Source organism: Ursus americanus, chromosome 29 (assembly GCF_024610735.1).
Source record: "Ursus americanus isolate L20-20 chromosome 29, mUrsAme1.1.p, whole genome shotgun sequence".
NCBI lineage: Eukaryota > Metazoa > Chordata > Mammalia > Carnivora > Ursidae > Ursus > Ursus americanus.
The window spans coordinates 34,244,407-34,271,266 of NC_142155.1; the positions used below are offsets into that span (position 1 = coordinate 34,244,407).

General features: G+C 54.3%; 1 protein-coding gene across 4 annotated transcripts in view; it reads right to left on the minus strand.

Moving 5' to 3' along the window:
* Nucleotides 1-11,490, minus strand: part of FOXP4 (forkhead box P4) — a 51,225-nt gene extending 39,735 nt beyond the window's left edge. For all 4 annotated transcript variants that reach the window (XM_045777026.2, XM_045777024.2, XM_045777025.2 and 1 more), the window contains exon 1: nucleotides 10,993-11,490. The gene's annotated coding sequence lies outside the window, so the exon portion shown is untranslated. The remainder of the gene's footprint in view (nucleotides 1-10,992) is intronic.
* Between the last annotated feature and the right edge of the window lie 15,370 nt (nucleotides 11,491-26,860).

The window sequence follows — 26,860 nt, forward strand, 5'->3', positions numbered from 1 at the left end:
TGATCTCAGGGTCCTGAGGTCAAACCCTGCAAGGGGCTCCCTGCTCAGCAAGGAGCCTGCTTCTCCCTCTGCCCCCCACCCCCGCTCCTGCTCTCTCACATGCACATGCGCACGCTCGCTCTCAAATAAATAACATCTTTAAAAAATAAATAAATAAAAGGTGGCAACAAGCCTCTGACTTGGAAGGTGAACCACCATCTTGTGCTGCTTCAAGCTCTCTCCCAAGTTTCAGATAACTTTATTTTTTAATCTGAAAAGTAACAGACACCTTGGTAGAACATTTTGAAAAGGAAAAAATACATATATAAAGAAAAAAACTAGTAGCCGTAATCGTGCCACCCAGAGAGCTAGCCTTTTGGGATCCACCCCTTCCAATCAGTTCATTTTCACTCTCTTTGGCATATAAACATTTAAAAAGTAAAATTGGGGTCATAATCTGTACATGGTTTGAATTTTCCTATTTTTCCACTCACCACTTACTATCATAACCATTTCCACATGACATCAAATATTTTAAGCAACAGTTTTTAGTGGTCACATAGTTGCTCAAACGGGCTGCCTGTTCCGGAATTTATTTAGCCATCCCCTAGAGCTGGACATCCAGACTATTACCTTTTTTTTTTTTAACTAGGACGCTGCAATAAACACCTTTATGAAATGGAATACTCGACCTTTCTAACTATTTGCTTAAGATACATGTTTACGTGGAACTGTGTATTTTTAAGGCTGTTAATTCATTTATTCCCTAACTGACATCCATAAAATTTGTACCAATTTTATCCTCCTTTTGGCAATGCACCCATATCCTGGAGGGCTCACAAGCCCCTCACCTTTTTAGCATTTTCCCCCCAGTCTCCTCAGGTCTGTTTCCAGAAGATTCTCAGATCCCGCATAAGGCATTCAAAAAGCACTACAGACCCTGTCAAGACTGTATGAGTTTACAGGGTACACAGCTGGCTGGTGGCCCTCGGCCTACAACTAATACTGAACACAGTGGGTACTGGGGTCTGGGCATATGGAGGGAACAAAACACAGCCCTTGCTTTTGGGAGGCTTACATGTTGGTGGAAGGGAGAAAGAGACACCCAGGCAAACAGCATTAAGGAAAATACCCAATACCTAGGCTCCACCCTGCATCAAATAAATTGGACTGGGGGGGGGGGCACCTGGGTAGCTCAGTCCTTAAGCGCCTGCCTTCAGCTCAGGGTGTGATCCCAGGGTCCTGGGATCGAGCCCCGCATCAGGCTCCTACGCTGGGAGCCTGCTTCTTCCTCTCCCACTCCCCCTGCTTGTGTTCCCTCTCTTGCTGGCTGTCTCTCTCTCTCTCTGTCAAACAAACAAACAAATAAATAAATAAATAATCTTTTTAAAAAATAAAATAAATTGGACTCTGGGGAGTAGGACCCGGGCATGGATAATTTTAAAATCTTGTCCAAGTATTCTAAACTTCAATTGCAGGGGGCGGCTGGGTGGCTCAGGAGGTTAAGTGTCTGCCTTTGGGGCTCCCTTCTCAGCGGGGAGTCTGCTTCTCGCGCTCTCTCTCTGCCCTTCCCCCTGTTCGTGCTTTCTTTCTCTCTCTCTCTCTCAAATAAATTGAAAAACCAAAATCTGAATTCAATTGCAGCCAGGGTTGAGAAGCTCTGCTCTGTACGATGCACAGCTTTACAAATGTTCCGTGAAATTGACACTGGGGCTGGCTCTGGGTGCCTAGAGGGAATGGGGATACTCTGGGAAGGCTCTTCCGGTGGGAGGTGACTTCTAAGCTGAGTCACGAGGAAGTGAAGCCTGGGCCCACAATTTGTGACTATATTTTATTTTAATAACAACCATTCCACTCACAGAGTCCTTGGAAGCCCTTTCCCATACCCTGTCCCCTCCCCTCTCTGCATGCAACCTGGCATCCATTTGACAGATGAAGAAGGAACCACACTTTGAAGATGCCTACTGACTCGACAAGGTCACCTGGCTGCTAGGAGGCTGAGGGGAACTGAAACCCTACAGCTCTTCTGACTCCCAAATCAGTGCTCTTCTCCTGAATCCCACCTCCGAGGTGGCAAGGCCAGGAGGGCGGTCACTCTGCAATCTCACTGGAATCCGAACCTTTCTTCCCCACTGCACCCCGCCACAGTGTACTTTCCACCGGCTCCAGCCCTGAAATGCTCCCCCCAGGCCCTAGCAAGGTGGCCTCCCTCAATACTCCTTCCTAGAACCAAACCAAGAGGAAGAATTAACAATAAAAAAAAAAAAAAGAAAGAAAGAAAAATGAAAAAGAACCAAAGATCCCACTCCATCTCATTAAGAAAGTAAACATAAGAGCCATCTAAGTGTCTAATTAAGCTTCTAATTAGTCCCTGCTTGTTACTAATGCAAATTAGATTACTCCGCTTAACTACAGCATGTCCACAACACCCTTGTTAATTGCGGCCTTTTGAAATTAAATTACTCCCTAATTAGCATATCAAAGCCATTGATTCGGAGCTGGGAAAGATGAGGGCAAGAGAAGCCGAATGCCAAGTTTGGTTAATCAGAGATGGCTAATTAAATAGTGACGTCTTATGTGTGTGGGGGGGGTCCCGCTGGTTAAGGAGTGGGGGCGACTCATCCAGGGCCTGAGTGGCCATCTGGAGCCTGGTTCTGGTAGTGCCCTTGGCACCAGGGGGCTCCCGTGAGCAAAGGAGGGGCTCCAACCAGCCTGGGACAGACCACTGGGTCTGGCCCTTCCTGGGGCCCTGACTGCTTCCCGCGCAACCAGCCCCTGCCCTGCCCTGGGCCCTCTCTGTCTCCCCTGATGATGTCCAGGTGTGACATTTACGGAGCTCTTGGGAACCAACTCAAGGGGCATCCAGAGCACATCCACACCCCAGTGCGCAAGATTTAGCATCCTCCCCCCTCTTCCCTGTTCCAAAATGAGTTCCAGAAAGGGGACTTATGTCCAGTTCTTCTCTCGTCGCCACCTGAGGTTTCATTCTTGGGAAAAAGTCTCTCCCCTCCCCCACAAAAAGTAAGTAAGTTTGGGGGACAGGTAAGAAGGTGATGATGACTTTCACAGAGGGGCTCACCTGGGCAGGAAATGGGCTGGTTTCAGCTTAGAACAGGCTCCTGGAGACATAAGACCCTATAATTCCCTCCATGGTCAGAAATAGGAAAATGATCCCCCACCACCAGTTTTGAACAATTGTGTGGGAATTCAGCTGGGGTCAGGGTGCCCTTAAAGGTCTTCTCTGAGCTCTAGTAAAGACCTTGCAAAGTCTCTCAGACTACCCCCCTTCCCCCAGCTCTTCCTTGAAGAATACCGAGGACAGGTGAAATCTCCAAGACCCAATTACTACCTAAAATGCCCTCAGGGGCTAGGCCGGATCACCTAGGAGGCCAGGTGAGAAGTGCAGGGCAGTGGATCCCAGTCTGTCCTCACTACATGCAGAAATGCAGGCTGTGTTGATGGGCTTTGGGTTTTTCAAAAGAAGCCAAAGTAGGGGTATTTGTGCACCCTTGTAATAAGCTTTGTGTGGGTCAACAAAACTCCTAAGGGGTGAAGTTGGTCAATTTGTGACCTCAGCCCTTATGGCCAGCATTCCAGAGAAGCAGGTTCCAGTGAGCTGTGTGACCCCGGGGCAGGTTACCTCTCCAGGCCTGGGTCCCTCACCCAACAATTGAGAGTACTACAGATCACCGCCTGGAGACTCTCTCAGGGCTGTTGTGAGGACCAGGACAAGGGAAGGTATGTGCAAGGCATGTCTCCTCAGTCAGGGTCTGGTGACCACTTAGTTGTGCCCTGCACCTGCCACAACCCCCTCCCAGATTGGGATGTCTTCTAGAACCTTCCTCCTTCATCTTTCATTTACCTTCTTGTTCCTGCAGATGCCTGACTTAGCTCTTGGGCAGCTACCATGCCTCTGTGACCTCTGCCCCTTCATTGCCTCAGCCCTGGCAGGGGCAACAGCTCCTAAATGCCTCTTCTAAAGAAAGAGGAAACTTTCACAAGGACAAAATCCCGAAGGCTGACAGGCCCCTAGCCTGGCCCTCCAGTGTCCCCTCCTCCAACTAGGGTGTGTGTGTCTCATGGGGGAGGCTCCCTGCAGTCTGTCCCTAGCTCTCCCTCCTGCAGGCCTCCTCCCCAAGTTTCTCACCAGCCGCCCCTGGAGTACACAGGGTCAGGGTCAGGGCCAAATTCCCCAAGGGTGAGGTTCTGTTGATCTACGGAGGGATGGAACAGGGCCCAGGAGAGAGGAACCCCTGCCCATCCCCCTCCTCGGCTCAGAAAGGGTGAATCCCAGGCAGTCCATGGGTACCCATCCAAGCCAAACCTGGCAAAAGGGTTCACAGCGGCGGTTTTATTTTAGAAACTAAGTGGAATTAAACGCAAGGCAGAAACAGAGAAATGGGGAGGGGGTGAGGCTGTCCTGATGTGAGGGGGGAGGGCAGAACGGCGGCGCACAAGGGCCAAGCCGCCGCCCGCCTCGCTGAGCTCTCTCTCCCAACGAGATTCAATTAATTGATAACAAGAGGCATCAAATTAATTTCTGGAGGATGTGAGATTCTGATGAAGGGAAATCTCGTCGATGGAGATCGGGCAGGAGGGGGCGGACAGTACCCCCTTTTAATCAGGCTCCGCCGCCTAATTGGGAAGGAGGAGCCTTGCCTGGGCCTCCGGGCGCCTGCCCCGCACTCCACAGCGCCCCTTTCGGGAAGGAGCGGCGGAGGCCGGAGGCTCGGGCAGCGGTGAACAAAGGGGGAGTGCGCTGAGACCTTCCGGTTCTCTTCTCCCCTGATGCCCAACCTGCAGCTTCGGCCAGGGGAGGTCCGGGAGAAGAGACTGTGGGCGTTCCCAAGTCTATTGTGCAGTTAGGAAAACCGAGGCCCAGCGAGAAATTGGCCATGCCTAAGGTCTTACAGGGAATTAGGACGTTGGTAGCAGTGTGCGTACTGGTGACCCTTGTCAGTGAATCCAGACCTTGTTTAGCACCCAGACCTGCTAAGTCATCCCCAAGTGAGAGGACTGCAGCACGCAGGGAGTCGGCGGCCCTCCCGCTGGCTAAAAGAGCAGGAACCCCCTCTTCCAACATTCCCTAGACCCCCAGGTACTGGGCGAAGTGGGTCCTGAGCCCCAGGCTCTTTCTCGGTGCTCTGGTCCCGGTGCTGCGACTGGAGGCTCAGAGATTAAGGAGCTTCCTGCAACTTGCCCTGATGCGCTTGCAGAGGCTCGGGGGAAATGCTGGCAAAGCCAGCAACCCAGAGCAAGTACGCTGAGCTGGGAGGGAAGACCAGTAGCCCTGGCTCTCCGGGGGAAATCCTGGAGGCTTCCTGAAGGAGGGGTTCTCCTAAGTGGACCAACTCTGCATCCTGAACAAGATCTGACCTTCCAAGCACCTCCTGCTCTGATCCAGGGACGCGGAAGCCTTGAGAAGGTAGGGAGCTTCCCCACACTCAGCGCCTTGCTCCCTAAACGCTTACAGCTGCAGCCACTCCCTGGGTCTCCCGCAAATCCTGCCATTCAATCGCTCCCCAAAATTCTCCCCAGCTGCGCACGGCCTTCCGTGCAGGGTGCCGATGCACATCTGGCCGGGGAACCCCTGAAGGAAAGGAGGAAGTACATCGCTACCCTTTTCTGGACCAATTTCTTTCAGCCTGGGTCTCCTGGAAGTGCGGGCTCCAGAGCTGCAGAACCCAATCCAAGGGAGCTCCTCGGGTTGAGGAACCCAGAATGGGAGCCCACGCGTCCCAGCCAGCCCCCAGTTTCCCTTCACACAGCACAGACCTCCTGAGGGCTCTCCCAGGCCAGCAGAAGCATCCTGTCGCCCCCCGGGCAGCATCAGGACCAGAGCCCTGCTTCCAGTCCCCAGTCCCTATCTGAAAGATCAGCCCTGGGGTGCTTGCTCCATTTCTGATTTTCCAAGTTGCAATCGAGTCACCTCTTATTAAACCTCTTCTCCTCAACCCTCATGTTCGCCACTGCACACAGTAAGCGCTCCACAATGTTTGTGGAATGGAGAGCAATCCTCCTCCTGGTCTCCATTCCCTGAGTCACCCTGCCCTTAAGTCGCCATCCTTTGTCCCTCCTTTGCTGCCTCCGAGAATTCTAGGTAACTTCCACCTGCTGACCCTGACTACTTTGAACAAATGCCAAAGGGTCGCTATTCCATACAGTCCACTCTGTGTGAGGAAACACACCATCTTGTCCCCCTCCCCGCCCCATTTGCATGGCAACCCAGGTCAGATTCCATCAGAATCAGCTTGGGGTGGGACAGAAGCCGTTTACCTCCGTCCAGTACCACCAATGAGCCCGTCCTGTACCACCAATGAGCCCGGGGCGCTCAGGTCCCAGGTCTGGAGGCTCCAGTTGGGCAGAGGATTGCGACCCGTGAGGTTGGCAGAGCTACTGGGATTCTGGGCACAGGCTGCATGGTTCTGGCCAGGGTGCGGAGAAGGTGCGGGGCTGCACTGGGGCGAGGGACAGCCTGGCAAAGACCGGGAAAGGAGGCGGCCTAGGACGGGGATCAAGGGAAGGAAGGATATCCATCAGGCCCAGGCCTGGATGGCCCCCTCAAGGCACAGGGCACTTTGACTCATGCTCTTTCTGTGCTGGGAGCTCTTGCTTTCTAGCTCAGGCGGGCGTACCCGGAGTCCAGGCTCCGCGAGGGGTGCACCAAGCGTCATCTCACCAGACCACTGCATGGGCAGCCATAAGGCTTGGAGTCAAGGGCTCCTGCCATGATCCCAGCAGGGCGGGACTGGGTGAAGAAGGGATACATTCCCATGGAGACTCCAGGAAGGCAATGCTGAAAAAGCCAAGAGCTTTAGGCTAAAGTCAAGTATTTTTTTTGCTTCTTTGAGACGATCCATCCACAGGGAGGTCTCGAATTGATCTAAGACTGGTGACCAAACTTGTCTTCCGTAAGACTGTGTAGGTTAGGGTTCCAAACCCCAGAAATCTCCCTTTTTTGGAGATGGAGCCAGCCATTTTCCTCCTCTACACTCCAGGGCATTTTTATTTGTCTCCATGAGCACCTTAAAAGGGTGGGGGGTGGGGTAACATGACTGCATTGTTCTAGGGTCAAGTTCAGGTGGGAAATGCCAGGTCCTGAATCTAGACCCTCCCTTAAAGGGAAGGCAGGGGGACAAAACACAGCCTTCTCACCAGAGGGGCAGCCCAGGCCTGAGTTTGTAAAGGAGAGAGGGTGGAATTGACAGGCCCTCCCTTCCCCAGTGCAGAGGCTCAAGCCCTACTGGTTGTACTGGGAGTTAGGAGCCCCACATTTTAGCTCTAGCTCTACCACTGACTAGCTGTGTAACCTCAGACAAGTTGCTGCTTCTCTCTGGGCTTCGTTTTCCCAGCTCGTGAAATGGAGGTTAAAACTCAAGCATTTCTAGTATTCAGTCCAATGTGTGTCCTGGCAATGCTGGGAATCTAATAATAAAAACCACTCCTTGGTCAGCCCTGCCATGTGCCAGGTGCCATGCTAAATACTTTACATTCAACTCCCAAACGGACTCTCTAAGGTGGGTATTATTGACCCACTTTACACAAAGGAAAACTGAGGTTCCAGGAGCTTAATTAAGTCCCCCAGAGTCCCATCACTGGCTGGCAGGTTCCAAAGCCTTTTCCACTCTGACCCATGTTCTGCCCTGGGTAGGCCCGAGTTCCTTGCCCCGGGCTCCAGAGTTCTGGAACCAAGTCCAGGGAAACCATTTTGGCCGGTGGAATCCTGTCAAAAGTAGCACGTGCCTGGCCTTGGTTCTCGGGAAGCTGGGAGGGTTGTAAGATCATGAAGGGACATGGTGTGGAGCTCCTTGGGTAGAAGAAATTCTCATTTTGCACAGTTTGGGCTATTAGGAAAGTCAAGTCATTGTGCTGGGGGATAGACATGGAGGGGCTTGCATTTCAGCTGGAAAAACAGGCAAACCACCAAGACGGTGGCACAGTGAAGGGTTAGGATGTCGGGAAAGAGGGTGCGGCGGGTCAGGTGGGGGGGGTCTCCTTGAGGAGATGAGCCTTCCTTCCCTTTGCAGCTCACACCTCTCCTCTGAAACAGACACCCTGCTCCCACTCCTGTCTCTGATGTGACCCCTAGTCTGTCTCTCCCACCCGGGCAATAGGATCAGAGAACAGACCCCAGCCTTCTTGCTTGGGCTCTCTAGTGCCCAGCCTGGGACTTGCCCAGACAGAGGAGGGGCTCAGCAAACACTTGGGGGAATTACTGGATCAAAGGACCCCCCCCAAGTCCCCCTGCTTTCTTCCCCCTAAGAAAGAGGTGTGTTTGGAGTAGGAGCCCAGTAGGATATGCACACTGCTGGCAAGAAGGGACCTACCTGCCAGCAGCCAGAAAGGAAGTTTCTGGCCAAAGGCAGAGGAAAGGGGGTGAGGGTATCAGTGTCTAGGTGTGAGAAGGGCACCTACACAGACAGGGACAAGGGCAGGTCGTGTTGCAAGTTGGGCCTAACCTGCCCTACCCCTGGCATTCCCCAGCATTGGTGTCAGGCCTTTCTCTCCCCAGGGCTCAGGGGTTCCCCAACTCCATAACTCCTGGGAAACCTGCCCAGGACTGGGAGAAGGATAGAAACCCCACCCAGACACCCAACGGCTTAGTGCCAAGAGAGAAGGTTCCCATGGTCACCCTTAACTCAGTGCTAAGGCTGGGACCACGGTAAGGTAGTGGGCCGAGGGTCTGGGAGAAGAGATTCCCATCTTATTGGGGTCCTGGGTATGTTGGGGGACAGGGCCCCCACAGCACCACCTCCTCCCCCATGCTACCTTGCCTGGCTGACAAGAATGGGAGCCAACACCAGATAGGGAGTCCCCACCCCCGGCACATCCCTGCTTTTGAGAGGCTCAGATCAAAAGCAGCCAGAGCAAGCAAGTCATCCAGGTGCCTACAGCAGTCCTGGGGCCCTCCCTCCAGCCTGCCAGGTGACAAAGAACCCCAGAACCCAGGCAAGACAAAGTTTCTCAAGTTTAAAACAAAACAGAACAAGCCTGCAGACTTCCCGTTCCCAAAACAATGTTCTGCCGGTTAGTGTGGGGATCGTCTGGGGCAGGGGCTCTGTGAAGCGAATGTCTCTCTTTTGGGCAGCTGAGACGCTGCCATCCCTGCTCTTCCGGCCCCTGCGACCACCCGCTGACTCACCAGGAGAGTCAGGGGCTTGAGATGCCCAGCGCCGGAAGCGTTCAGTCCCCGTTCAGTATCTGGGTTCAAATTCTCGGTGCTCCAGTCTGGGTTACCCACTGCGCTCTCCAGTGGGGCTGGGGCTGGTCAGACCCTCCCGCCGCTGCAGGCCGTATAGACGGTCCCCTGGCTCGCTCTTTCTGCGTGGGAGATGGTGGCACCCTGGCCAGTCTCTGGCTCCAACCCCTGCTGCCCTTCAAGCTTTGCTCAGGGCCCTCAATCCCAGACCCAACACAATTTGCCCTGGGACACTCCAGGCGGTGCTTTAAAACGGGGGAGGAAGATGCTGAAGTTCAAGGAAAAACCCGCGTTGGCCAAAATGCTCCTGGGCTTTCTCAGGAACTGCAGGGCTGACAGCTTCAGACTTGGGTTTGTGCTTTCATCCCCCCACCTGAACCCCTGCTCCAGGCTCCGCGGCCAATCTGCAGGGAGACCCGGTGCTGGGGTGCGAGACACACGGTGATCTCCAGACGCCTTAAAACCCAGGCGCCGAGGGCGCGAGGAAATCCGCCAGGCGGGGGTTGGCAGGAGAAGCCGGAGTGCAAAGGGATGGGCGCTCTATAGGCTCAGGGTCTCCGCGTTCCCATATCATCTTCACCCAACCTAGAGGGTCCGGGAGGCACGCGGCCCTGTTCACGAGGTCGCCCCAGTTGTAGGAAGGCATCCGCAGCCGTTAGGGCCTCTGTCTCAGAATCCGCGTCCCGCGAAATCACACGGTCCTTTGCCGGGGAGGCCGGGAGCCCGGGTCGCGCAGGGCGCCCCGCATTCTAGCGCCACAGGCTTTGCCCGGGCTCAGCCCCAAGTTAGTTTGGCGTTGACGCGGAGCGCGAGGCGGGAGCGCCGCCGGGGTGACTGCCGGTCACAGAGGTGTCGGGGGGGGCTCTCCGGAGGAGACCCTGGGTTGGTCAGTCTGAGGGGGAATCCTGCTTGGTCACTCGGGCACCCTCTTCCCTGGGGGCCTCGGAATCCTGCTGCCGCCTTCTTTCCCCCCAACATGGGGAGGCGGGTGGGGGTGGCTCTCCCTAAATGTGGTGAATAAAGGTATCCGCCGGGTCCGTCCCCCGCCCTCCAGCACAGGCGCTCAAAATCACAGGGGCCGTTTCCAGACGCTCTCAAGTCCCCAAGAAGTTTTCCGCTCTATCTCCGAGCTGGCCGAGCGATGGGGGAACGGGGCTCACTGGTCCCGGAACCTCCAAGATGCGAGCCCAACAAAACAAGTCCCCTTCTCACCCGAGGCGACGCGGCGGGTGCGACCGCGGTCCCCCCCCCATCTGCCTCCGGCGCGTCTCGGGGAATCCTGGACAGACTGGGGTTGGGTTGGGGGAGCTCGCGCCACCACTTCCCTCCCCAGCTCAGGAAAGTCCGGGCCGGGAAGTACTCTTTGTTTGACTCGGGCGGGGGGCGGGGGGGGTCGCGCCCCCTTACACCCCACTCCCAGACGCCAGGCCGGGAGGGGGCGGGGCCCAGATTCTGGGGGAAGGGCGGGCCTCAGTAGCCTTTCCAGCCCCCCCGCCTCCGACCTCCGGCTGCCCCCACCTCCCGCCGCCCCGCCGCAGCCCCCACCTGTTCCCAAGGCGGCTCTGGGCCGCGGGGGCCCAGGCCGGGGGCGGGGTGTGGTGGCGGCGCGGGGTCAGGGCGCCGCAGCCGGCCCCGGCTGGAACAAAGTGCGCCGGCCTGGGCCCGGCTCTTCCCGGCGCCCGGCGCGTCTCCGGCGGGCAGTTTGCAAACACAAAGTGAGCCAGTGAGCGGGCGAGAGAGTGCGCGAGCTAGGGAGTTGGTCTGGTCGCCGGCCCAGCCCCCACCCGCGTCCCCGGGCTCGGCCCGCCACCTACCTGTCCCGCCCGGCCGCTCCTTGCGGGCTCCGGCCCGTCAGCCCGCGCGGGGCATGGGGCTCGCTCGGGTCGCAGCCCGGGCCCGCCGCCGCCCGCTGGGGCTGCCCCTCCGCGCCGCCCGGCGCCGCGCAGCTCCCGAGCGTCCTCCCTCCGCGCCGCGCCGCGCCGGCCGCCGCGCGCCCTAGCCCCGCCGGGGCATCGCACTTTGTGGGCAGCTCGGCTCGCTCCGGCGGTGCTCCTCCTTCCCGGTCCTCCCGCGACGCTTGTTAGCTCGTTCGGGCTCCGGGGCTCCGGGACCCCGGCGTCCCCGCCCCCGGCCCAGCCCTGGTTCCGGCCCGGGCTCCTCCCCGACGCGCCGCCGCCGCCTGCGCCGCGCCCTCCTCGCGGGCTGGGGGCTCCGTCCCGGCCGCCGGTCGCGCTGTCCGGTCCGCAGGGGCGGCAGGCTCCGGACTCCGAGGGGCTGCGACTGAGCCCGGGCTGCGAGTGGCTGCGAGCGGGCGGCGCGCGGGCGGGGCGAGAGGGGGCGGGGGACGCGGGGTGGAGGGGGAAGGAGGGAGCGCGCGGAGAGCCGGGGAGGAGGGAGCGAGCAGGCGGTGGAGGGAGGGGAGACCAACTTCTAGCGCTACCATAATTCGCCTAAAGCAGGTGCAGCCGCTTTCACCAGGCCAGGCCGCCGCTGCGAGCGAGCGAGAGAAAACCACGTGGGCCGAACTTTAGGGGAAGGAAAGTGGGGACTTGGGGAGAAGACACGGGGCTTAGGACCTGAGAAAGGCGGGAGGTGGAGAGACCCCAGGGATTCTCCCTGCCCTCGCGAATCCTGTGGCGCGCTTTGCAAACCCCAGCTTTTCCCTGGAGTCTGGAGGTACGGCGGAGCCCTGCTCCCACACGGTTCATTGGTTCCCGGCGGGCTGCGCTCGGCGCGGGGAGTGGCCGGGGGCCCTGATCCCGGAGCCGGTGTCCGGCCCGAGAGTTTCCTTGCCTCCCTCCTGCTCCCCACTGCGCGGGGGCTGGGGGTGAGCTTTCTGAACCGGGGGGTGGGGGAGGTGGGGAGGCTCCTTCTGGGCATTGTGTAAGCTCACCCCCGGCGCGCGCTGACTCCCTTACCGGAAGGGGAATTTCCCAGAAAGTGCTCTGCGAACCGGTGAAGAAGGGGCCCAAAGCCGGATACACGCGGACAAAGCGAAGTGCAAAGTCGAGGCAATTATCCGGACAAATTAGATTGCAAACAAAACTCAGTGTCTTTGCCTGGGGCCTGGGAGGGATACTGGTGGTGGCAGTGGCGTGGGTAGGGTTGGGGCGGGGGCGGGGGTGGGGGGAGTCCGGATGGGGAAAGGCCCGAGTTCCAAGGCGGAGGGGTATGCTGGTAGCAGATGCCCGACTCAGACAGCCGTGCAAATCTGAATAAAACCTACACTCCCAAAACGTCTCCTGTCTCTGTGTGTTGCGGGTGGGGAGAGGTGAAGGACGCCCCAGAGATCTTCAAGGAGTGCCCATGACTTAGGGAGGGCCCTGCTGTGGGAGGAGGGCAGGAAGGCGGTGGCTCCTGAAGGCTTTCCTGGCCCGGATCACCTGAGGCAGGTGGAGACGGGGCAGACACATTGATGCCCCCGTGGAGTGTGAGCTGGGGGTGCTTGGGGTGAGTCAGTCCTGTCGCCTGGGGAGAGAAGGATCTCTTGGAAAAGAAGGTCTTTCCAGCTGGGCTTGGAAGAAAAGGAACCTAGAAGAGGAGGCTCCTTTCTGGGTTGCACTTCATCAATTATTATAACCCTTTTCTGCCGGTACAAATAGTCAGAAGTAGTTGTGAGGTTAGTGATACCCTGTCCAGGTCCAGATCCTATGTTTTTGCGCTACTGGGTGGGTGTGACAGGCAGAGTTAGGTGCTGCTGGGACCCTTGGGGTTTGCAGGTGGGAAACTGTAGGAAGGAGGATTCTAAGTGTCATTTGTGTCCTTCCCAGGGCAGTAATAGCAGTGGGGATAAGGAATAACAACAGCTAATGTTCAAGTCCATGGGCAGGCCAGACAGAGGCCTTATTTCATCTTCACAATAACCCCATGAGGTGGATAGTACCATTATCTCCATTTTACAGAAGAGAAAGCTGAGGCACGGGAAGATTAAGCCACTTGCCCAGGCTTACAGAGTGGTAAGTGGTGAAGCAGGATTCCGACCAGAGCCACTTCAGTGAGGACGGGAAAGAACCTCATGGAGGCTTCTAATGCAGCCCTGCATGTGGCTTCCCTGAGGAGGGGCGCAGTCCAGGAGAAAGGAGGCCCTTGGTAATGTGATCCAGTTCAGCTTCCTTGGAGAGGCAGCTCTGGTGGGAGTCGGGGTGTGTGGACAGGTCTGGGCCTGGAGTTGGCCGGTCCTTGGGTAAGCCCAGCTGGGTGGTGGCCATGCCCCCTCAGGCCTCCTGCCCACCCTTCCTGCAGAGGCTCAGGGTGGGGTGACAACTGGGGGCTTTCAGTACAAAAGAAGGGATTTTTGCAGAGGGGAGGTGGAACGGGCTTGTCCACCTCTTCTCAGCCCCGCTGAGTCCTTCCCCATCACCTTCCTGCAGCAGCCCTCCACATCTCCCATGCCACCTCCCATGTGGGCTCCGTTGCCCAAAGGGGGTTCCCTGGGAAATCCTTTCGTTTTCATTTCAGGTTTCCGGTCATCTCCAGGCCAGCTCGGTTTCCAGCACCCTGTGAGTCAGAGTGGGGGGCACAAGAGCGGCAAAAGACCCTGTCTTAGCCTCACCTAAAGGGCATTTTGGTGAAGAGAACAAGGCCTCACCAAAGAAAGGTACAGAACAAACACCCCGAAATCAACGCAGCCAGTCCAAAGCTCTTCCTTCTGGTACAAGAGCTCTATGAGAAGGTTTAAGAGTAGCCCCTGGCTCCCGAGGTGGTGTGACCCAGAATAGGCAGGAGGGTCCCCTTTCTATCGTTATTCCTTCAAAGGGGCCAGGGCTGGGGCGTTGACCATGCCAGAATGAGGGCCATGGCCTAGCCTTGCTAGGGAGGACGTAGTCAAAAGCACAGGGGCTGGCGTGAGGCGGCCTTGGGTTGAACTTCAGCATCTGTCATTTACCAGCAGTGTGACCTGGGCAAGTTACATGACGTCTGAGCCTTACTTTGTGGACTGACTTTGCTCATCCACAGCACTGGGAGAATGGCCTCTTAGGTGGTTGGCAGGGAAAAGCATGGGCAGATCGTCTAGCTTTCCAGAAATGCTCCCTTTCCTTTTTGTAAGCCCTGGTCTCCTCGCCTACAAATGAGGAAGACTGACCTCACAAAAATGCAAACATACACAGTGGCGGTTGATGCCTTATGAAGTGCTTGCTTCTCCAGCTGCTTGACTCACGTGCCTTTGCGCTTTATCGGCCCAGACATGGTGGCTCTTCTCATTTTATAAGTGGGGAACCTGAGGCTCAGAGAGGTCAGGCAACTTGCCCCAGGTTGCACAGCTGGGAGGTGGCGCAGCAAGGATGTGCTCCCAGGTCTTCCTGCTCCGAAGCAGAGGCCCCTCCCCAGGGGCAGCTGCCTCCCTGTGGTGGGGATGCAGTGGGCTAGTGGGTGAGCTTAGTCCTCCTTCCAGGCCTGACACAGGGGAGGGGGGTGTGCCCGAAAACATTAGTCTCCTTAATCCCACAGTCCCAACACATCTAGGCCCAGATGGTTTATGTTTCCATTCATCTGCCTATTGGAGTCTTACTTTTTTTTTTCCCCTCAAAACCTTTTTTTTTTTTAGCCTTATTAAGGAATAAAACTTTCCAGCATAACACAGCAGCTCCAGTCCTAAAATGCATACACCTATGTGTTCACCAAAAGATGTACACTAGAATGTTCTCCACGGCACCATGCACAACAGCCATCAGCAGTGCAAGGAGTGCACAAATCATGGTATTCTCACACACAGGCTAGTACTTGGCAATGAGAACGAACCAACCACTGCCTGCCCAGCAACATGGAGAAATCTCACACACAGAATGTTAAGCATAAACACACAGCACAAGGGAAAGCACCCAATGAGATTCCGTGTCTCTGAAATTCAAAAACTCATTCCAACATTGAAACTCAGGAGACAGGGGGCATGACTGGGAGAGGGTATGCGGCGGGGGGCTCCTGGGGGGTCTGGCCATGTTCTGAGTTTTTTAATTTGGGAGGTGGTTGCAAGGGTGTGTTCCCTTTGTGAAAATTAATTGAGCTGCTGTACACTTTTGATTTGTGTGCCTTTCCTCATGTTTAAAACTAAAAAGCATCAACGGTGTTACTGATATATATAGTTGAGGGCCTCTCTGCATCCCTTTCACTTTCTCCAACCCTCCCTTGCCAGACGTAGTCAGTTTCTTGCAGAGGGTAGGTAGCCCTCCCAAGTAAGGTTTATGTTAATCGTTCAGTGTTGCTTGGGTATCTTGAAATTTTAAATAGACGGTATCTTTCTGCTCCTTGCTTTTACTTTTTGTTCTTGGTGTTTATTTCATGCTGGGGAGATTAACTAAGGTCTGCTACATGTAACTCTAGGTCGGTCATTGAAAAGGCTGGTGGAGAGCATGCTACTGTATCCGGGTGCCCTGGTCTCTTTGCCCAGCCTCCCGGTGATGGACAGCTGGGTTGTTTCTGAACTTTGGCCATTGTGGTCACACTGCAGTGGGCTTCCTTCTGTGTGCACCTCCCCTCCCCTTCCCACCCCAGGCCTCTCTTTCTGTCTCCTCCTTTGCCTCCTGCTCAATCAAGTTGTCCCCCTTTCCCCCTGTGGTTCCTCCACTCTGGAATCTTCTCCCCTCCCCATTTCCCAGCTGCTCCTCCCCACCCTGCTTCCCAGTCTTTCCGACTCGGAAAGACCTGGGGTCTGTGCTGAGTGGAGGTGGGGGAGGGATGGAAGGGGGCAGCCTTTTCCTTGACCACAAAGGCCCCTGTTCCCCAAGACAAATGATGATTTAAACAAAGAAATATTTCATTAAGGGTTGATATCTTAATGAACTGTGCCAGGAACCCTCAAGACACTTTGGATGCCCCCTTTTAAGGGAGGCTCCTAGCCCTGGGGGGGAAGCTTATCAGCTTACCATATTGCCCTGAGTAGAGGACCATGCACTGTGGGGAGCTGTCCCAGGGGGCTGTGGGATGGAAGGCACTCAGGACTGGGGGTGGGGCCCAGTTGCCCTTCTTGGTTTCAGGCTGACTGGGTACCTGTGCCCTGGGAGATACTTGCAGGGTCCCCTGAAGTCACTTTTAGGGACTCAGAGACTCAGGCCTGGTCCATGGTGTGGTGGACATGGGACTCTGGGCTAATTGGTGGAAAATCAGTCCTTAAGGATCAGGAAATGAACAATAATTTGACAAGCAATGGGCAGTTTTCCATCAATTAGAACACAGTGTCTTTGGGTCAAGTGAGAGTTCTCTGTGGAGGAATTTCCATGAAGGGAGATCCAGGACACACCCAAGGATGGGGGTGGGGGTGGAGAGCACACCCAGTGCCCTTCCCCCTCCCCTTTGCAGGGCACCCAGCCTTCCGTGGAAGACATGGAAGATGAGGTATGCCTGGGGACAAGGAAAAGCCAAGGAGCAGGCACAGAGGAAAGAACCCCTTCGTCCTTCATCCTTAGGGAGCTACCCCATGATTTCCTTCCTTGTGAAGATGCTGGGATTTTAATCCCAATTCTGGTACTTTCTAGTCTCAACTCCCAAAGCAAGGAGCTTGCTGTATTTCTTCCGCTGCAGGACCCAGAGAGAAAGGAGGGTCTGGAAGAGAGGTGGGGAGAAAGAGAAGTCAAACGGGGGCTTCTCCTCCGTATCCGCACAGGGTAGATTAGAGCTGGGCTGTTAGTCCTTGATTACCCACGGGCCTGCTGATGCGTCCTTCCCTCTCCTCTTCCGAGCTCCTGTGGATGTTACAGTGTGTTGTTGGCTAACTTTTATTTAATAAGCACCTAGAAACATTGAACACATTCTGTCGTGTGTTAACCGTTTAACCATTTATGCCTCATTTCTCCAGCTACATAACACACTGAGGTCGGTGGCTGACAATTGTAGTCATTTTGGAATTTCCTGTTGCACCCGGCCCAGTGTGTTTTGCATAGTAGGTGCACAGTAAATGCTGCTTGGTTGGATTTTTATTATGATTCGATACTTTAGAACAGAGTTAAAAAAAAAAAGCCTGACACACCTCAGAGCAAGTTGGTGCCCTGACGCTCTCAGCTGGGGGTTGTAGGACCTGGGCAGGAGTAGAAAATGGAGCTAGGTGGCACTCTCACTTCCTGGGGGCCCTCCCCTCCTCCCAGAGGGCTGTGCTCCCGTTCTCCTCAGTCCTCCCAGCTCCCTTCCTCCTGGTCCCTGAGGAGGCCTTCTGAACTCTGTGCTGAGCAAGGGAAACATTCCTTCCCTGGGCAACTTCGAAGGCCTATGGTCTGGGGTCTCAGCCGCTGGCACTGGAAGATGAGAAGGGATGTGGAGGAGGAAAGTCAAAGCCAAGGTAGCCTCACACTGGAAATAGCTACCATCTTTGGAACATCTTATACCAGGCGCTTCTGACCTGTATCTCTGATCCCCACAGTGGTCCTAACACGGTTTCTTTCTTTCCCTTTTTTTTTTAAGAGAAGGCAGCGTCCCAAATGGCAGAGGCAGTGGATATAGTGTGGGCATAAGGGGAGACGATAAAAGAGAATTTTTATATGTTCATTATTGTGTGGGGTGTCAGGCTGGGCCCATGGAGTGGACGTCCCACATTTTCCTGTGGCTTTCATACTCTGTGCCTAATCACATTCCATGCCAGGCCTGGGCTCCAGGGCCCACCTCTTTCCTGGTTCTTTTGCACACCATCTTCTTTCTGGCCTTCTCTTCTCCAGTCCCTCGTTCTTTTGATCCCTGGCCTTCCAGTCCACAAGACCTCCCTCGTGGTTGTTAGGCAGCAGGAAGCCTCCGGAGCCAGGCATCAGAAGGCTGGAGGGAGGCTGGATCTCAATTAGCGATGAGTCAAGTGGGCATCAAGCACCGCGTTAGGCATTCTTCATGTGTGACCTCATTTCGTCTCCTAACAGATGATGCAACGGATGCTGTTGGTGCCCTGTGCCTGTACCCTCCCCCTGACCACTTACGCTCCCAAGGCTTCTAATGGCCATCACCCACCTGCCCTTGCCTGAGAGGACTCCCTCTGGGCATGGAAGCCCACTTTACTCCTGTGTGGGAGGCCAGAAGTGCCGGGGTGTTAACAGCTTCTGGGAGAGCCCTCCGCCCGGAAGCGTGGGGACTGCTGTATAAATACGCCCACTCCCTCATCCCTCTGGTGGGATGAGTCTGAGAGCTGTGTGTTCTGTTGTGTGTTCAGGGCTTCCCCAGCAGGGAGAGCCCACCCTAGGAGGGGGTGTGATCACGTACACTTTGTCACCTTCCTTGTCTTACTTCTCCAGTTCTCCCTTGGTGTTGCCTTTACCTCCTAAATCAACCATGTGTACTGGAATAGTTGTCTCAGGGCCTGCTTCTGAGGGAACCCAGCCTAAGTCAGGTGGGTACTGTTATTTTTTAAAAATTTGCATTACTTTCAGTGGGAGTAGTAGTATACAGCTTTCATATATATAAGGACCACTTTTCCCCCTCATTTTATTTATTTTATTTTTTTAATTTTTAATTTTTTTAAAAGATTTTATTTATTGACTTGTCAGGGAGAGAGAGAGCACGGCGGGGGGAGCAGCACCCAGAGGGAGAAGCAGACTCCCCCTGAGCAGGGAGCCCGATGCGGGGGCTCCGTCTCAGGACCCCAGGATCATGACCTGAGCTGAAGATAGACACTTCAATGACTGAGCCACCAGGCGTCCCTCCCCACCTCATTTTAAAAAAAATGGAGTATAGCTGGTGCACAACCTGACATTAGTTTCAGGTGTATGACCCAGTGACTCCACAAGTCTGTACATTATGCGGGGCTCACAAGTGTAGCAACCGTTTGTCACCATAGAACACTTTTACAATACCCTTGACTCTATTCCCTATGCTGTGCCTTTCATCCCTGTGACTTATTCCGTAACTGGAAGCCTGTGTTCCCTTCACCCCATTGGTTCCATACTCCTACTCCCATCCTCAACTATCAGTTTGTTCTCTGTATATATGGGTCTGTTTCTGCTTTCTTTGTTTGCTTATTTTTCTTTTCTTTTTCTTTTTCTTTTGATTCTACATGTAAGTGAAATCATGTCTTTCTCTGTGTGACTTATTTCACGTAGCATGATACCTTCCTGTTCCATCCATGGTGTCACAAATGGCAAGATCTCATCCTTTTTCATGGCTGAGTACTATTCCATTGTGTGATATTCCATCTTCCTTGTCTGTTCATCCATTGGTGGACACTTGGGCTGCTTCCAAATCTTGGCTATTGTAAATAATGCTGCAGTAAACAAAGGGATGCATATAGCTTTTCAAATTAGTGCTTTTATTTTCTTTGGGTTAATATCTAGTAGTGGGAGTATTGGATCATAGGGTAGTTCTATGTTTAATTTCCTGAGGAACCTCCATCCTGTTTTCCACAATGGCTGCACCAATTTATATTTAGGTGGGTACTCTTATTGTCCTTACTTTACAAGTAACAAGCCCACAGCTCAATGAAACTCATGTACTTAGCTACGTGCACCCCCTTTGCCATCGGTTCGGGGCTGCTTCCCTCCAGCACCTCCAGCATGCCCTGAGCTAGAGCCAAGGTGTTTCCATGGCCAGAAAAACCTTCCGGCAAAGAGTGCGTGTTGGCAGGGAGCAGGCTTGTCCATCTAGAGGTATGAGCTGGAGATAATGGGCAGGGTGCCCGCGCCTGGCACACTCTGCCCTCTGTTCTCCTCCTCGACTTTTCCTTTCCATGGGCCTTTGTGAGCTTGTGTCGTTTCCCACTGCCCCCCTCTTAAATGCGTGGTGTGGTTCTCAAGGCTTCAGCCTTGACCCACTGCTCTCCTCAAGCTACATGTCGTCCGGGACAATCCCACCCACTCTCGTGGTTTTAACCATATCTGTGGGTTGGTGGCTCCGAGGACTATCACTATCTCGGACCTCACTCCCACCCCCGTGTCTGTGAGCCAGTGATGGTGTATCCAGCATGTCCCAGACTCAAATCATCATCTGTATCCGAAAACAGGCCCCACCTTTCCATTTTCTCTTCAGTGGTGGCATCGAGATCCACCCCATCTGTCTAGAAACTAGGAGTTACCTCCTGATTCTCCCTATCCCTTCCTTTTCACATTGTATCAGTCACCAAGTCCTCTGGTTGTGACTTCCAGAATATTCTTAGAGTCATTTCTTTCTATCTTCAGTCCTGGTGGTCTGGACCCTCATCAACTTCTCCCTGGGGTATTCCAGTAGCTGCCTCATTGCCTCCCCACTTCCAACCTGATCCCCTTCCTGTACCTCCCTGCAGCAGTGGTCAAAATTCTATCTTAAGTGCTAATCCGAACTTGTCATGCTTTGTTTAAGACCCATCTCTGCAGGGCTAAAATCAAGCATGTTGGCTGGGTAAACAAGTTTTCCTTTCTTGAACCTCCGGTTCTATCCCTGGCCATTCCCGGCTCTGCCGCTTGGGACCTGTGGCCTGTGCTGTGCTCCTCCTCTCGTGTCCTGCTCTCTGCTTGGAATATCTTTTCTTCTTTCTGCTTTCCTGGCTGACTCTAAGACCCAGCTTCGATGACACCTCCTCTTGGAAGTTTTCCTTGAATGCCCCGAGCTAGATCAGACACTCTTCTTTTGTGCTTTTGCAACCGTGCATGCATCAGAAAATTCAACTCAAATAAGCTTACACAACAATGGGGATTGATTGGCTCCTGGAACCAAACAGTCAAGGGGTAGGGCTCCCTGCAGGTGATGTGTGATCCAGGGGCTTAAACCAATGCCGTTGGGTTCTCCACATTGCTTAACTCTGCCTTTCCCCGGGTGGGCTTTGTTCTCAGAGTCCTTGCAGGGAGTCCCATCAGCTTTAGACTCACATCCTGCCCAGTCCAGGCCAGTGAACTGTTCAAGCAAACGCTGGCTTGTCGGGACCTGTCTAGGAATTTACTTGCCTCTCTCCAAACCAATCAAAATGGCCAAGGGTTTAGAGTGTTCTATTTTGGGGACTGGCAAACTATGGCCAACTTGTTTCTGGAATGGCAGAGTTCAGTAGTGGAGGCAGAGACCAGCGAATGATTTCTGTAACAGGACAGATTGTAAATATTTTAGGCTTTGTGGGCCAAGAAGCAGCATCAAGGATATTATATAGGGACTTATATAACAAGAAAGAAAACAAACTTTCACAAAATTTTTATTGATTGGATTACAATTACAATAATAACTGAATATAATTTTTTTTTTGTAATATACATCTGCTAAGGAAAAGAATGGGATTTGGGGGGAGGAGAGGGCTAACATTTTGTTTGATTGGGAATTCAAAGTTAATGCTCTGTATCATAAAATTGATGGCAAGTGTTCATCTGTAAATATCACTCTTGGGGCACCTGGGTGGCACGGTCGTCTGGGCATCTGACTCCTGGTTTTTCGGTTCAGGTCATGATCTCAGGGTCGTGGGATCGAGGCCTGCGTCGGGCTTCATGCTCAGCTCGGAGTCTGCTTAAAGGTTCTCTCTCCCTCTGCCTCCTCCCCCCACGCTCTCTCTCTTTCTTTCAAATAAATATATAAATAAATCTTTTAAAAAAGCCATTCTTGGTTCACAGACCATACAGAAACAGACAGGATTTGGTCCAGGGCCACACTTTGCAGAGCTCTGAGTTAAATCAAACCATTATGAAGCTAAGGGAGGAGATTGTGGGAAGCTGGAAAAGGAGACAGAAGACCACCTTGATGGTAGAGAGGGTCCCGATACCACAGGTCTTCATACGTGGGGCTCCCTTGTGATGTGCCATTCAAAGAGGCAGACTATGGGAGCATTTCTTTTTAAAGATCTATTTTTTTAATTTATTCGTTTGAGAGAGAGAGCCAGGGGTGACAGCATGAGCAGATGGGAGGGTCAGGGGGAGAGGAAGAAGCAGACTCCCCGCTGAGCAGGGAGCCTGATCCCAGGACTCTAGGATCATGACCTGAGCCAAAGGCAGACACTTAACCGACTGAGCCATGCAGGTGCCCCTACTGGAACATTTTATAGGGCATTTCTTTATAAGACAAGTTCATGTCCATTAGGCCCCGTAAACCTGACACCATTCCTATAAAATAGGCAGGGGAAGGGTGGTCGTACCCTTTTCACAGAGGAGAAACTGAGGCTCAGAGAGAAGTGGCTTGTCTGAGGTTTTTCAGAAAGGCCTCTCTGGGACACCTTAGAGGATTCTAAGATAGAGTCTAGGGGCATGTTGAGTAATTGAACAATTGTGGTATCCCCTGGTTGGGGGGCAGAGGCTGGCCAGTGGGACAGGTGGGTCTGGACATAGCCCGGGAGGCTAGGTGTCCAGGTGGCTCTGTGACATTAAGTGGTCACCTGGGATGGGCCTGTCAACACAGGTGCTCAGGAACCCAGTTCTGTTCCAAGAATCTCTGGGTTTAGGCCCGTCTCCCTCATAACTCCCCATGCAGGACAGGTGATACTGGCTCAGTAGCCCTGAGCTGGGGAGAAATCAGGCTTTGGGCGAGAATGCCCAGGGCCCCAAACAAGGGGTCTGATGAGCACTCCGGGTGCTGCATGCATGGGTGGGGTTTAAATCTTGATGTCAGGCTGACCCCAAGGCAGGGGCAGGCTGTGGGCAGCTCTCAGCAAGACCAGCTCAGCCCTCCTCCGGGGCTGACCTGACCTTGGGCAGGACTGCGCAAGGTCAGGGAAGGGTTCTGAGGGTGTGCAGAGGCAGCCAGGAGTGAAGGATGGCTGCTGGATGCCTTTCCAGGACGACGGTAGGCGGATACCCGTGGTGTGTGTATACATACTGGCGTGCACATTTGCACATTCCCTGGTCTTACACACACGTTTACACGTTTCCATAGGCAGAGAGTCACACCCACACCCACCTTCACCACCAGGATCTGACGTACACGTTTCCCACACCAATTTACCCACTCCCAAGTGTGCACACATGTTCCTACACTCCAGCGTTCGTTTCCTAGGGTCGTCACAACAAAGTAACACAGCCTGGGTGGCTGAAGCAACAGACCCTGATTATCGATTATGATCCATCTCTGTTTCCGTCTTCACATGGACATCTTTTTACTAGGACCCTTGTCGCATCGCAGCGGGTCTCGCCAGCACATCCCAGCACTGCCTTGTCTTGAGTACGTCAACAATAGCCCTGTTTCCAAAGATTGTATCCTGAGGTGTCGGGGGGTTAGGACATGAACATATTCAACCCATAGCCATGTTTTTGGCCACAGAATCTCACATGTACATATCATCCTCCCACGGTGACTTACAGATGTACAGGCCATTGAGTCTCACAGATACGCACACTCGCACACTCCCGTAGTCACAATCACACATACCCACATGCACCACCAGGATCGTGCACACACCGTCCACACTCCCTGGGCCCCGGCCGGCCCAGACCCCCTCTCCCTCAGTTTCTGTCTCACAGGGGCAACCCCCCACACTCTCCAGCTCCCGCCCTGCTCCCACACACCCCCTGGCCACAATCAGAGGCCACCCTGCGGGGCTCTGAGACCTGGCACATTCTCAGCCTCACACTCTGCTTGTAACTCTCACATCCTCCCCCCACCCACACAGTCTCTCCCTTTCTGACACCTCCTCCATCCAACGCGCCCCGGGTCCCCAAACAGCCCTCAGGGTGGGGAGGCGCGGCATCCCAGCCAGGGCACCAGGTGGACAGTCCCTTGCTGTCTGGAATCAGGTGTCCCCCACAAGTCTGCTCCTTGCGGACTCTCCCTTTCCCCTCTCGGGGGGGCAGACAGACAGACACAGGGCACACACTCCGTCACCCTCGCACCCGCGCCCCTGTGGCAGCCCCACGGCGCAGTCTGTTCCTCATTATGGGCCAATGCGCCTGTTTACTCACCCAGCTGGAGATGGTTAGAGAGTGATAAATAATGAAAGAGAAAACAGGCTTTTCCCCTCTGCGGCTTCTATTTATGTAACATGTGTCACAGCTCACTCATAGACTTTGTTTCAGAGCTGGTTGCAGGAAATAGTTTATTTTTTCCGGACGGTGGCTTGGGGGGTGGGGTGGGGGGCCAGGGTTTGGGTTTCTGGTCTCACGCCCATGGGAGTTTCAGGATCTGGCTCCCAGAGTCCTCTTCCCCTGGTGTCTCCACTCCCTGCCTCCCCCAATACCTCCTGGGCAGACATCATGGCTCAAGGCTATCTTAGAACAGGGTTCTCCCATTCTTAGAAGGAGTGGGGTGATTGGGTGCCCCTCCCGGCCGCCTCTGAAGCCCCCTCAAACAGAAGGGCTTGTTTTAAGAGCCAGAGAGCTTGAGGCTGGGACTCCCTGAGAGGCGGCAGTGGGACGGGGGCTTCCGAGGTAGCCTGCACCTATTAGGGGGATACAAAAGGATTCATCCCATAAAATATGAATAAAAAGATCTATACCTTGTGTTCACTTAGTACTTATGGAAGTGGCCGCTCTGGGGCCCCAGCTTTCAGATGCTGCTCCCTGCGGGAAGGGGAGGGCAGGGACCGGGAGGGACTTGCCATGGTCTGCTCAACTGGTTGTGAAAAGCCAGAACTTCATTTTTTTTTAAGATTTTATTTATTTATTTGACAGAGATAGAGACAGCCAGTGAGAGGGGGAACACAAGCAGGGGGAGTGGGAGAGGAAGAAGCAGGCTCACAGCAGAGGATCCGGATGTGGGGCTCGATCCCATCACGCCGGGATCACGCCCTGAGCCGAAGGCAGATGCCCAACCGCTGTACCACCCAGGTGCCCTGAAAAGCCAGAACTTCAAACTCGCACATCCCACTGCCCCCCTTCTCCCAGGGGCACCTCCCTTGGTAGAGCTCCGGTCAACTTAACTCATGGGAAGGCAGGTGGGAGTAGTTAGAAGGGTGTGGGGCTTGGAATGTAGGGGGAATGCTAGCCGTCAGTGAGCTGAGATGTGTCCCCTCCCAGTCCTTCCCCAAACACTAAGGCAGCCATCCTTTGGGGGGTGGTTCAGGGAGGGAAGAAACCACGGAAAGCTGCCATGCTCCCCAAGCCCCAGTGCAGGGATGTTCTTGGGAAGTTTGAAGGCAACCTACCCCGCCTGAGCCCGTCTCCTTGAATGCCAGGGCGGAGAGATCACGTCTTGCTTGACATGGAGCCCCAGCGGTGTTCCAGGCCATCTGCTGGGGAAACCCAGAGGTACTGGCCTGAGGAAGCAGAGACTGCTGTGGAAGATGGGCCGGGAAGCCTCCAACCCCCGCAGACTATGGGGGAGGCAGGTGTATAGGCGGCATGGGGTCAGTCCTATCCAGTGGCTTTGGGTTCTCCCAGGACTGTCCCATGGGCATCTCCTGGCTGGTAGGAGAAGCAGCCATGTTCCCAAGACAAGGACTTTCAACAGCATGTGACAAACTTGAGACCACACAGTGTGGACCCAGTGCAAAAGAAAAAGCCGAGGAGGCAGGGTTCAAATCTAGTGGTTGTCAGAATCACAAGGGAGCTTATTGAACACCGATGTCCAGGCTCACTCCTGGGTGCAATACAGCAGGGGGGAGTGTCCAGGAATCGGCATTACTGGCAAGTTCCTGGGAATACTGAGGCTGGTGGTTTCCCGAAGTCTTGGAGGTGATAGTGCCTTAAGTGGGCCCTGAAGGCAGCCCTCCCTCCCAGGTGAGCCAGAAGCATTATGGTTGGGTCAGGAGGGAATTTGACTTGCCCCCGAAGGGCAGGAATGGATTGGTCAGAAGAATAGCAACATTGGCTTGTTTGGAAGGAAGGGAGGAAGGGAGGCAGGAGGAAGGAAGGAAAGAAAGGAGAGTTTGCCCACATTTATTAGGTGCCAAGCATAGGTATATGACATTTTGATCTGGCTGTTTGGACTTTTTGACATTTGTTCCCATTTCTGAACCCTAAAACACTGTCAACATTCTATTTCTTATTACGGCACTACAACACAAACAGTCACGTTCCTGTGTTACTGAGGAGGACACCAAGGCTCAGAGAGGTTTAGCAATTTGTCTAAGGCCACCCAGCTAAGTAAATCCTAGCAATGGGAAGAGCCAGGGCTCTTTTCACTGCTCTGGGGAGGAGTCACATTGAGGAGACAGAGTAACCGAATCCAGAGGCTGATTTAGAGCCCGCTTTCCAGGATTCCCTCCCTCCCCAATGTGGAATAAAGAGGTTAGACGGGGGAGGCACCGTGTCTGCTACTCACCAAGCCTCTTGCCTTTGGAGCCGCATGGACTTTCTCAAAGCCCACTCAGCCTGCACGGGTGTCAGAGCTCTCTGCCCGAAGGCAAATGCCCAGGACCGGAAGCTGCGCACCTGGGGTCTCACGTACTACCTTCCACTTATGGCTCTGAGGGGGTCCCAGGAGAGAGGAGCCAGGTGAGGGGGGACTCAAGGAACACCCGTTCCTGGGTTTCCCGGAGCCTCCCACATCTCTGTCCCCTTGGCAGGATAGGTATGTCACAAGCTGGAGGACAGGAGTGTGTCGGAGGGGCAGAGCCCACTGTTCGGGACGTCTGTTCATGCTGTGGACTGAGCTCGATTACAAACACAGGAGCTTAGCAATTTCACCGAGGCCCTGCTCAGACCCCCCACAGACACTCACCTATGCACACATGCCCTCAGCTGACTCCCCTGCGTGCTGAGCCCCCTTCATGAAGACCCAGACAGAACTCTAGACTCTATTGTCCCCTGTGGGTGGTGGTGAGAGTAGTAAAACTCATCCTAAACCCCAGGTGCTCTGCACACATCTCGAAACCTCACCTTGATCCTGCAAGGTAGCTTTTATCATATCCTCCCCCACCCCCCCGCCTCCCACCACCTGTAGATGACAGAAATGGGGCTCGGAAAA